At 45.8% G+C, this 11,383-nt stretch overlaps 1 long non-coding RNA gene and 1 pseudogene across 1 annotated transcript; one reads left to right on the top strand and one right to left on the bottom strand.

Annotated features, from left to right (window-relative positions):
* The first annotated feature begins 3,967 nt into the window (after window positions 1–3,967).
* LOC140531554 (uncharacterized) lies at window positions 3,968–11,127 on the top strand. Its single transcript, XR_011976373.1, has 2 exons — window positions 3,968–4,280; window positions 10,810–11,127. It is a non-coding gene; the product is annotated as an uncharacterized lncRNA (long non-coding RNA).
* On the bottom strand, window positions 7,301–8,015 carry LOC140531553 (chloride intracellular channel protein 1 pseudogene; annotated as a pseudogene).
* Window positions 11,128–11,383: the final 256 nt, after the last annotated feature.

Here is an 11,383-nt window from a genome sequence, read left to right as displayed (position 1 = left end):
ATTTATTTATGTCGTGTTGAAGCACCAGACGATCAGCTGGGCTTGGAACTGAATAGGAGGAGAGGAGTGGGCACAAGGAGGAACCTGTGGGACTTCCAGTCATCCCAAGCTGCTCCCTGCACAAAAGCCCATTGTCCAAGCATCCCTCTCCTTGGGGCTGATGCTCTTTAATAAAAATCAGGGTATGCCACCATCTCCAAAGAGACACACCAGCCAATGGTAGTGTAGAGACAGATGGTCAGTGTCAGTGGCCACAGGAGCGGAGATTCGAAGTCTCACAGGCATGAGGTGTCGGAAAAGGTGTCCCAGACAAGATGGTATGGAAGCCCCTTGAGGTTCCATCTTTGTTTCTACACCCTCATTGCCTGGAGCAGTGCCTAGCCCAAAGTTGGCATCTAACAAAGGGATTGTTGAGCACAGATCCAGAGACTGAAGGGAACTCTACCTTCTCATTTTACAGAGAAGAAAACAGGCCTAGGGACTTGATCAAGTCTCCCAAGTAAGTGTCAGGGGTAGAATTAGAGAGATCCCAGATGATGAGTGTGTTGGTGCATTGTGTGCATGTGCATGTGCATGTGTTTAAGCTTACTTCAAAATGGGAAGGATATGTGTATAAGGAATGTGCATATTCCTCAGGTTGGCTATGCCTTCCACTGATACACATAACAGCTCCTCTGTGTCTTAGATCAAAATCAAAGGAATAAGAAAGCATTTTGCAGACCTTAAAGCTTGATATAAATGCTAGCATTGCCAGTCTTTGTGAGTGTGTTGGCCTGAAAAATTCCACCACTTGGTAGCCAACCTAATCATAAGATCATAGAGTGTAGGGCCTGAAGTCAGAAGGATCTGAGTTCAAAGCCAGTCTCAGATAATTACTAGTTGTGTGAGCCTGGTCAAGTCACTTAACCTCATCCTGACTCAGTTTCCTAATCTGTAATATGGAGATAATAATAGCACTTACCTCCAGGATCATTCTAAGGCTCAAATGAGATAAGATTTTTAAAGCACTAGCTATGTTATTGAGATCAGAAACATTTTCACAATCGTCTTTGTGTCTCTGGCATCTGGCAGGTTGGAGGGCATATAGTTGGTGCTTAATAAAAACTGGTTAATTTATTGATTAGGAAGACCCAGACCTGCCTCCACACCATGAAGAGACATTTGGAGAAGATGGGAGCAGGGGTTTATGATGTTCTCATTGCCCTCTGGAGAGCCTTAGAGACTGATATGATTATAAATAATTGTTAGAAAACATTAATGTTCACTCTGCAGATGGCCCAGATTTGAATTCTAGGGTTTTCTGGTTCAAACAGGGGCTAATTAGGGCCCCATCTCCTTGAGCTGCCTCAGATGTACCTGCTAAGCCACTCTACCAAAAATGTCACTTCCCAGTTTGCATAGATCTTTTTCTTTAATGCATCATGAAAATTCCCGCTGCAGACCAAGAACAGGCAGAGCTCCTTCAGAAGGAGGGCTGCTGCCCATGTCTGAGGCCTCCTCTCTGCCTCCCCTACTTTCATCTTGAGTCAATGAAATTAGGACAGACCCTAACCACATTTCATTTGGTGCTTGAGATCACAGATTCTGGGTAACTGAGATCATTATCATTTCCTAGAAAGGACTTCAACTATGTTCCAGCCCAGCTGGGCAGCACCCACCCAAGGTTCCAGGAGAGACAGGCCTAGGAGGAACCTCGATGGAGCTCAGATAGCCCAGGAGGGAGGAGGTGAGATTGCATTTTCCATGAAGTAAGGTAGGAATTAATCAGCCATGCAAATTAGCTTGAAAGAAATTAACCCAGAGAAATCAGACAATGAGTGAGTGCAAAAAAGGTTTTTTATGTTCAACTTTAAAACACACCCTATGATTTTTAGGCCAGTAGGATGCAAACTGATGTCCTGTCTGATATGGACCAAATGTAGCTGAAAGGGGTGCCAAGGGCATACTTATCATTCTCTTGGCTAGGGATCCTTGGGTTCTGGAGCTTGGGAGTGCCCTCCTCTGCCTAACTCTGGGCTCTCCCAGCATCAGAGGGGTCAGAGGTGGGTTCAGGTGGGCAGGGGCTGGGAGGAGGGATGGGGGGCAAGATCTGTCTGGGCCTCAGTTTCCTCATCTGTTGAATTAGAAGACCTGAGTCCCCCTTCATCTCTAGGTCTGAGATTTCTGTGAGCCTCACTCCTTATCCCCAGTCAAGGAAAGGCTAAACAAGTCTCTCTCTCTCTCTCTCTCTCTCTCTCTCTCTCTCTCTCTCTCTCTCTTCTGTCTCTGTCTGTTTTTCTGTCTGTTTCTCTCTCTCTCTCTCTCTCTCACACACACACACACACACATACACACACACCCCTCAGCTTGTCACCCTGACTTTGCCTTTCTAGGAGTTGTGCAGACAGGCTGCCTTGGAATGAATGAAGTTCACTTCCAGAGAAATGTGACCCTTCTGTGACATTGCTAAGTGCCCATGCTGGCATCCAGGTATTTTTCAAATTGCAGCTTGGCTTTTATACTCAGAAAATTTCTAGGATGGCCCACTCAGGCTGAGGGTGTAGTCCCCATGTAGGCAGCAAATTATTATTCCCATCCTTCTCCTTCCCCTCCCTCTTCTTTGAACTATCGGATAGGGAAACCTTGGCAGCCCACTAAACTATAAATTTGATCATTGTATATTGAGACCAAAACTTTTCCCTAAGAACACATCTCCAGTTAAAAAAAATGTAAATCAGCAGGTACCAGCAATTCCCCAACATTTTCCATAATGCACCTGTTCCACAAAGCAAGGCACACATTGAAAAGTGACAGCATTAGCTAGGTAATCTCTTATGGGTAGCTAACTACTTAAATAATGCAGGGAAATACAAAGCTGATTTTGAGCCCACCAAAATACTATTTTTGGGCAGCTAGGGGGCTCAGTAGATATAGAATGCTGGCCCTGGAGTCAGGAAGACCTGAGTTCAAATTCGGCCTCAGACACTTACTACCTGTGTGACCCTAAACAAGCCACTTAACCTCAGCCTGCCTCAGTTTCTCTAACTGTAAAATGAGGATAATAAGGATGCCTACCTACAGAGTTGTTGTGAGTTTTGAATGAACACATAAAGAGCTTTGCAAACCTCAAAATGCTATATATAAATGTTAGCTATAATTCTTACTACTAGGCTGTAAGCTACTTCTTGTGGTGGTTCAGTTATTTTCCATCTTGTTCCACTCTCTATGACATGATTTGGAGTTTTCTTGGCAAAGATACTGGAATCCTTTGCCATGTCCTTCTCCAACTCATTTTACAGTTGGGGAAACTGAGGCAAACAGAGTGAAGTGACTTGCCCAGGATCACACAGCTGGTAAGTGTCTGAGGCTAGGTTTGAACTCAAGTCCTCCTGACTCCAGTGCTAACATTCTATCCACTGCGCCACCCAGCCACCTGCATAACCTACTCAATGCTGTGTTATTCTCTTTAGTAATAGATACTGTAGTAATATCTGTTGAATGAATGAATAAATGAATCAGCTTTAGGCACAACAAAAAAACCGATGTGGCAGAATGACCATTTAATAACATGTTCTATTTATTTGAGGGGAGTACCACATATAGTCTCTAGTCTCCAAACATGGTGCGTTTTCAGAAAGACAATTGCAGGGTAGTGGGCTTGGTGCCAGGAGATCTGGGTTCGAGTCCCAGGCATGTGGCTGTGGGCAAGTTGTCGAACCTCACTGGGCCTCTGTTTTTTCGTTTGTAACATGATAGTCCTCACTTTCCCTCCTTCATACCCCTGAAGAAAGTACTTTACAAACCTCAAAATCCTATATTAACATATTCTTGTTATTATTATTTTAAAAACCCACTACATTTAAGAAAAAGTTTTTTCAGTTTTAAAAACTATCCAACATATTTCACTCTTTCATTCACCTATGTGGGTTGACCCTCTGCTGATGCAGAGAGCAGCCCTTTCAGGCCCTCACATCCTTGGTGCCTTGGTTTATATTTTTATTTTGTTTTCTTATCTTTCCATACAGCTCCATTCTTTTGGACTTCCTGGGCTTTTCTGGCCCAGGGCAGCACCAGGGCTCTCCAGTGGCTTTATCTCACTCTGGGGCAGCCCTGAGGCTGACCACTGGCTGTCTCTCCAGACTAGATGGGAGGACAGGGACCCTCAGTCACCTCCAAGTTCCATTCTGTAACTGTCATTCAGGGCCTTGTTGGCTCATCACCAGGCTGGCTGCCTACGGGGAAGATTGCCCTTCTCAATCACGGCTGTTGCTGACTCAGGCAGCCACACCCAGGAGCTTCTGGTATGTTAGAACTGCTCACACTTGGGAAATCATGAGTCCCTGAAGTACTTGGAGTCAGGAAGTCCTGGGTTCAAATTTGGACTCACACTTACTAAGTAGGTGACCCTGGGCAATTATTTAAACTCCTTGGGTCTCAGGTTCCTGTCCTGTGGCAGGGTTGGATCATAATGAGAGAGGATATCTGTCTCAACTGGGCTGAGTTATCTCACTGCCTACTACTGTTTGGCGTAGACCCTCCTGTGTCTAACTTTCGTTTTGCTGCTGATTGGGATTAAACAAATTTTCTTTGCCCTTCTTTATGGGCGTTCATGGTGGACCTGGTATTTGAGAGCAAAGAGTCTAGCCTTGGATATAGAACTTCTAACACCCTTCTCTGTAATGCAGGGTCTCCTTCAGGTCCAATCCAATTGCCCAGAAAAAGATTAAAGAACGTGGAGCCTGATTTCTTTGGCCTGAAGTCACAGGTTTTCTCTGGCTGAGGCTGGCAGCAATATTCTGGTGATGGGGAAATTGTAATTCCTTCCTTCTTTCTTTCTTTCCCTAGAAAATGGAAATAATGATTATTCCCACCACCCTAATTTGCCAGGCCATTTTTAGGATTCTAAGAATATGCCTGTAAAGCATGTTGGAACTGCTCAAATGTAAGAGGCAGCTTCAATTTGGCCCAGACTCAAAGTTTTCAGATTCTTTGCAAAGTACTTTCAAGGTTAGGGTGAGCAGTGAGGACTCAAGTCTGAACTTAGGAAAGGGATATGTCAGGTTAATTCAAAATTCAGTTCAGCTTGACAAATATTAATTAAATACCTCATGGCAAAATGGACTCTGAAGGGAGATACAGAGTTCAAGAAGCAGAAATGAGGAAGGTTTGCATTGTAGATATGGGGGACCCATCAATGCAAAAGCTTGGAGGCTGGACATGAGATGTCACATAGGAAGAAGAATCCGCAGGCAAGTTTGCAGTTTTGGTGTGTAATATAGTTTTGGTGTATAAATACCCATCCACATGAGCTGCGGCCTACCCCGTCAACCTTGAGCTACCAAATGGAGAAGCTGGGCATGCTTGAAAAGCCGGCTCCCAACTAAACATGCTCAGACCAGACCCATCCCTCAGTAAGGGGTATGAATGATCACACAGCTTTGTCCCCATTCCCTCTCCAAGGTCAGTGGGACCTTAAAAAGACTGCTCACCCACATAACTTAAGTGGGTTTCACCAAAATGAAATAGAAAATGAATCCACTTAAAAGCCCCTTGTGGAGGTGTCAGGCCCTTGTGGGAGCCTGAATCTTTCAGTCCCTGACTCCTCTTCTGAGCTTGGCCATGGACCTACTGGCAGGAGAATCATCCCTCCCTTCCTCTTTGCCCAAGGTCGCCCCTCCTAGCTCACCTACCCTCTCTCCCTGGGGCAGTCCCTCCCCTCAGGCAGGGCCTTCACCAAGGGCTCAGGGGGTCACCTTGGAAAGGTCCCCCAGGAGTCGCTAGCCCAGAACATACCTCCCAAAGCCAGAAGGACTCTCTAAGAGAATGGCCTCCGGCAATCCCATTTACATAAAATGCCCAGAGGCCACTCAGCTCTGCATTTTCTCTTCTTTCTGGGACCTAAAAGAGCCAGAAAACTGAGGTGGTGGCAGGTGGAGACACTCAAGCTGCTCCTGCTGTGTGTGGAGAACAGCTGGGCAGATAGGGTGGAATGGGGAGTAACTGGACCCGAGTACAGAATCCATATGAAACGTGAAATCAAATCCTCGAGCCTCCTACTGACAGGAGAGGCAGGGGGCCAGACCTGGAAGGTGTTAAACACCAGGCTAAGGACTAGATCTTCAAGGCCCCAGGCAGCTGCCACAGAAGAGTATGGAGGGGAGCAACAACAGGATAAAGCCTAACTGGGGACTTAAAGTGCCCAGGGACAGAAAATTAGAGATCTTCAGGCTTTAATGGGACTTTAGAAGTCATTCACTCCAGCCTCTTCTCCTTTCAGGAATTCCTTCCACAGCCTCCCAGATGCCTGATAAATCTACTGCTTGCAGACTTCCTGTGATGGGAGCTCAGGTTGGGCAAAGGCCTGGCGAGGGATATGAAGTGCTGAATTCAGGAACAGAAAATAGACCAGTTTGGCTGGAATAGACAATCAGCAATTCATTGGATATGTTGGGGGAAGTAGAAAGGAGAGTTTCCCAGAGTTCCCTTCAGAGGAGGCTATTTATTGAAGATAAGACACAGGCCCTGCCTTAGTGGAATGCATGTGTCTGTATGCATATGTGTATGTATGTGTATGTGCGTATGTGTGGGTGCATGTATATGCATGCAGCTAGGAGGCACAGTCAGGGCACAGCCAGAGCACTGGCCCTGGAGTCAGGAGAACCTACCTTCAAACATGGCCTCAGACACTTACTAGCTGTGTGACCCTGGACAAATCACTTCACCCTGTTTGCCTCAGTTTCCTCATCTGTAAAATGAGGTGGAGAAGGAAAAGAAAAAGGCAAACCCTCAGTATTTTTGCCAAGAAAACCCCAAAGGAGGTCACAGAAAGTCAGACACAACTAATCAGAACAATAACGTAATACACACATACACAGATACAGAAATATTCCATAGACAGATGTAGAGATAGATTGATGGAGCATGTATATAATATATAAATAATAGATGACATACACATGTCTATTCACACATATGTAATATGCCCATGTACCTACGAAGGCAGATATAGACACACACACACACACACACACATACACACCCCTAACTCTGCCTCCCCACTCCCCTGGACCTCTCTAATTAGAAGGTGGAACCATAAATTCTTTTTTTTTTTTTTGTATTTTAACATTCATTATTGAAATATTTTCATCCTATCCCTTTCAAAAAAAAACCCAACTCATTTCCCTCCCCATCCTGCCCTTAGGTACTTTATTTCAAAATTCTGTGCTCAGTGACCATCTTGAAATGTGTTCATTGGGCAGCCTTATCAAGCCATTTGTGAAAGAAGTAGTGGGGTAAAGGAGGAAAGCAGCTCTGTCCATGGCTACTGTAGGACTTTAGCTACTAGCTCATAGGCCACCACTACATCCTCAGCATCTGGACAGGTAGAGGTGACTTCCTCTCTGGCATAAGCATTGCACAGGTATCTTTACACCCCTTGAAACTCTTCTGGGATAGAAAATTCCCAATATTTCTTACATCCAAACTATACAATGTGGAGCTTGGACAGTAGATTGCAATCAGTCATCGTAAGCTCATCACCAACCAGAAACTTTCGGTGGGAGACACCTTCATCTTCTGCACTTGTCTTGACAATCTCCTCGGTAAGTGGTGATGTCAGATAGTTGTCAAGAACCTTCAGGGCTTTCAACAGTCCCTTCTCCAAGCTGGCATTGAATGCAGGGTTTGAATTCTTGGTGTAGGCAGAAAATTTTGTGAGCTGTAAAATCTTGGCCAGCTGTATTGGATTCTGGGTTCTCAGCCGCCAACTTGGGGTACCTAGGGGGACTCAGCTCCTCCAAAAACTTTTCAGTCTTGTTAGTGTCTGTGTGTACTTCAGTGCCATACAGTAAAAATGGGAGCTGACCTCCAGGACATAGCTTCAATATTGTCTCTGTTCTCCTCTTAGTGTCTACAGTGGTGACATTGAAAAGCCAGAGCACCATGAAAAGTCTTTGGGAGAAGGGGCAGTTCCTAATCTTGGTACCATCACTGCGGGCCTTGATGAACAACTCAACCTGTGCTTGCTTTTCAGTCATGGTTGCAACTGGGACCAGGAAGCAGCAGGCACTGGGGGAACAACCAATCCTGCCCAGGAGAAGAGAGGATTCCGGAATCCTGGAAATGGGGAGTCTGGGCAATCTAGCTCCCAAAGAGGGTTGTGGTTGGGGGAAGGAGAGAATTGAACTAGGTACTTGGAGCCCCTTTACTTCTCTGATCTCAACTCTAGACCCCTTCCTTCTTGCCTCATTTCTGCAATTGGAACCGTAAATTCAAAACCTCCCTTTAAAGAGAGTGCCTGGACACAGAAATCTCCTGACCCCCTCCACTCTGGGACTTCTCTGCCTGCCCTCCCCACCAGGTACCTTCTTCTCCCTCATCCATCCTTTTTCAGCTTTCTCTTCTATTTTATCACCATCTAAGAGATCCTAAGCTCCTTGAGAGCAGGGATTTTATTTTTTCTTATTTATAGTCTCAGTGCCTGACATGTAGTAGGTGCATAATGAATGTTTACTGACAATATCTACATCTGTACCTAGATCTCTCTCTCTTTCTATCTATCTGTCTATTCATCTATCTGTCTGTCCATCTATCTGCCTACCTGCTTGTCCATCTATCTATGCATCCATCTACCTATTTTTCTGTCATTTTAAGCCTGTCTATCCATCCATCCATCCATCCATCCATGTGTCCATCCATCTGTCTGCCCATCTGTCTGCCTGCCTGTCTATCTATCCATCTATCATCTACCTACCTACCTACCCACCTACCTACCCACCTATCTATCTATCTATCTATCTATCTATCTATCTATCTATCTATCTATCTATCTATCTACCTACCTGCCTGTCTGCTTGTCTGTCTATCTGTCTATGTGTCCATCTACCTATTTGTTTGTCATTTTAAGCCTGTCTATCCATCCATCCATCCATCCATCCACCCATCTATGTGTCCATCCATCTGTCTCTCTGTTTGTCTGTCTGTCCATCCATCTGCCCACCTGTCTGTCTGTCTGTCTGTTTGGGATACATAATAAGCTTGGCTTGGCCTTGAACAGGAGCAGGAGAACAGGCTGTTTTGCCTTTGGGAATCAACAACATTCTTTTCAAGAGCTCGGACTTCTCCCTGAAAGGAAAGCCTCTCAGTTTAATAGTAATGTTCTGTCCACTTCACTATGGGCTCTTGGAGAGCTCATGGAATCCTGCTGTCTTTCAGAGGGAAGGGGAGAGGTAGGGGAGGAGTGGGAAGGAGGCTGGTGCTGGTTACAGGCAAGGAATAATTAAGGAAGAGTAGGTTAGCTGAGAATCCTGGCTTCCTCCCAATTTCAGCTCAAAGGAGACCTTCTGCCACAGGTTTTTCTTGGCCTCTTCCCCCTGGAGCTTCCCTCTGGTCTTTTGGCCCCATCTCTCCTCCCATTGGAGAGGGGCTCTCCAGGCCTCTGCTAGGGGTATCCTGCAGCCCCCTCCCCACTGTTCTTCTCACTCTAGCCTTAGCCACTCTTCCCTGCTGAGTACTGACCTCTACCAGCCTCTCCCCAGCCCAGTCTGCCCAAGCACTTGTTGAGGAGTGAGAAAGGAATGCCTGGGTCACTCAACCATAAGTCTAGGTGGCCTTTGGAGGTCCTTTTCAATGCTATTTGGACTCATTGAGAGAGTAAAGGGGTTGGCAGGAAGGTTGAATTCCACAGCGAATCAGACCACTTCATCTTCCGTGAAGACCCCTACTGGATGCATATTGATTTAGAACATCACTTATGAACATTATCTATGTTTTGTTACATATTACATTTTCTCCTGGTTCAGGCTGCCCTGGGGAGTGTTTGGCTCACAGGCCGACTGTCAGACTTCTCTGGCTTAAATGACCTGTGAGATCTCCTCCAGGTTTAAATATGGGACACCCAGAAATGATGAGGATTTTAAATTCTGTGTTTATCCTAGTATTGTGGGGTGACCACTGAGCCTTAGCCTGCCTCTTTCATTATCTTGTGGGCCTTGGCCGCCCCCTCTGATGCATTAGTCTGGTGAACCGGATTATCTCTGAGGCACCTCCCAGTTCTAATAATTGATGATTTATTGCTATCATTAGCAACAATAATAGTAGCTAACACTGAAATACCATCTGCTCTGTGCCAGGCGGGCACTGTGCCAGGCATTTTACAATAATTATATCATTTGAACCTTACAGCAACCTTTGGAGGGAGGTGCTGTTATTATCCCCATTTTACAGATGAGGAAACCAAGGCAAACAGAGCTTAAGTGACTTGGCCAGGGTCACACAGAGGCCAAATTTGAACTCAGGTCTTCCTGCCTCTTTCCATTATTAATTAGTCAGTCAATAAACATGGTCCAAGTGACTTTTCTCTCCCCTTGTCAAAGGAGGGGAATTAAGGTGTTATGGGACAGTGGGAAGTCTACTGAGTTTGCAGAACCAAAATTTGAATTTTGATTTTGTCCCTTAATAGCTGTGTGATTTTGGGTAAGTTGTTTTCCTTCTTGGGGCCTCAGTTTTCTAATCTGTACAAGGATAAGGACACTTAAGTGACTTTAAAGGTCTCTTCCAGGCTTTGAGTATCAGATCCTCTATCTAGCCAGGGGTGGGGAGCCTGCAGCCTCAAGGCCACTAATTTGTATACCCTCAAAGGGCTGCACTTAAGGACCTAGAGGGCCACATGTTGCCTCAAGGCTGCAGGTCCCCCATCCCTGATCTAGGCTGAAATAAAAGGTCTCTCAGTCACTCCAGCATCCCTCATAGCCCTCGTGAGTAGCTTTAATTAGCCCAGTATAAATTTCATATTTATGTCTCCATCCCTGGTGCTCTCACACAATTTCCCAGGTGTCTCCTGCATTGATTTAGAAGCTTTCATGGACCTTCAAGGACAGAGCTCAGCACGCAGGGAGGGTCCAAGCTGTGTTGTGGCCGAGGATGGGGTAGTGGAGACACAGACTTGAAGACACAGGACCCTGCCTTCAGGAAGTCAACTAACATTAATGAAGCACCTGCTATGCCAGGCACTGTGCCACATGCACTCCAATGAAATCCACTGAACGAATGTGTGTCAAGGGCCTCAAAGGGAGGGTCAAGATTTACACAGGAGGTTCCCTGCCTTCAGAGACCTTAGCTGTCACACAAAATAAACTCTCTAAAACCTCACTTACCCTAGAGTGAGCCCTACCTCATAGAAATGCTGTGAATATCCAAGGAGACCACGTGGTGTCCCTCTGATTCTACCCTCCTTTCTCTGTGCTTCTGCCCCTGTCTCTGCCCTTGGAAAAACTGGGCAAGAGGAGGGGAGGCAGCCAGAAGTAGGGGTCCTGGAGTGAAGGTCTCAAGGACAGGGAGATCCCAGGGCAGCATGGTGGATGTCAGGCTGAAGCCACTGGGAACTGGGCTCAGATCCTCAGCTTCT

Source organism: Notamacropus eugenii, chromosome 3 (assembly GCF_028372415.1).
Source record: "Notamacropus eugenii isolate mMacEug1 chromosome 3, mMacEug1.pri_v2, whole genome shotgun sequence".
Lineage (NCBI taxonomy): Eukaryota > Metazoa > Chordata > Mammalia > Diprotodontia > Macropodidae > Notamacropus > Notamacropus eugenii.
Note: the sequence above shows the minus strand (reverse complement) of the source record. Positions and strands in the feature narration are given on the sequence as shown.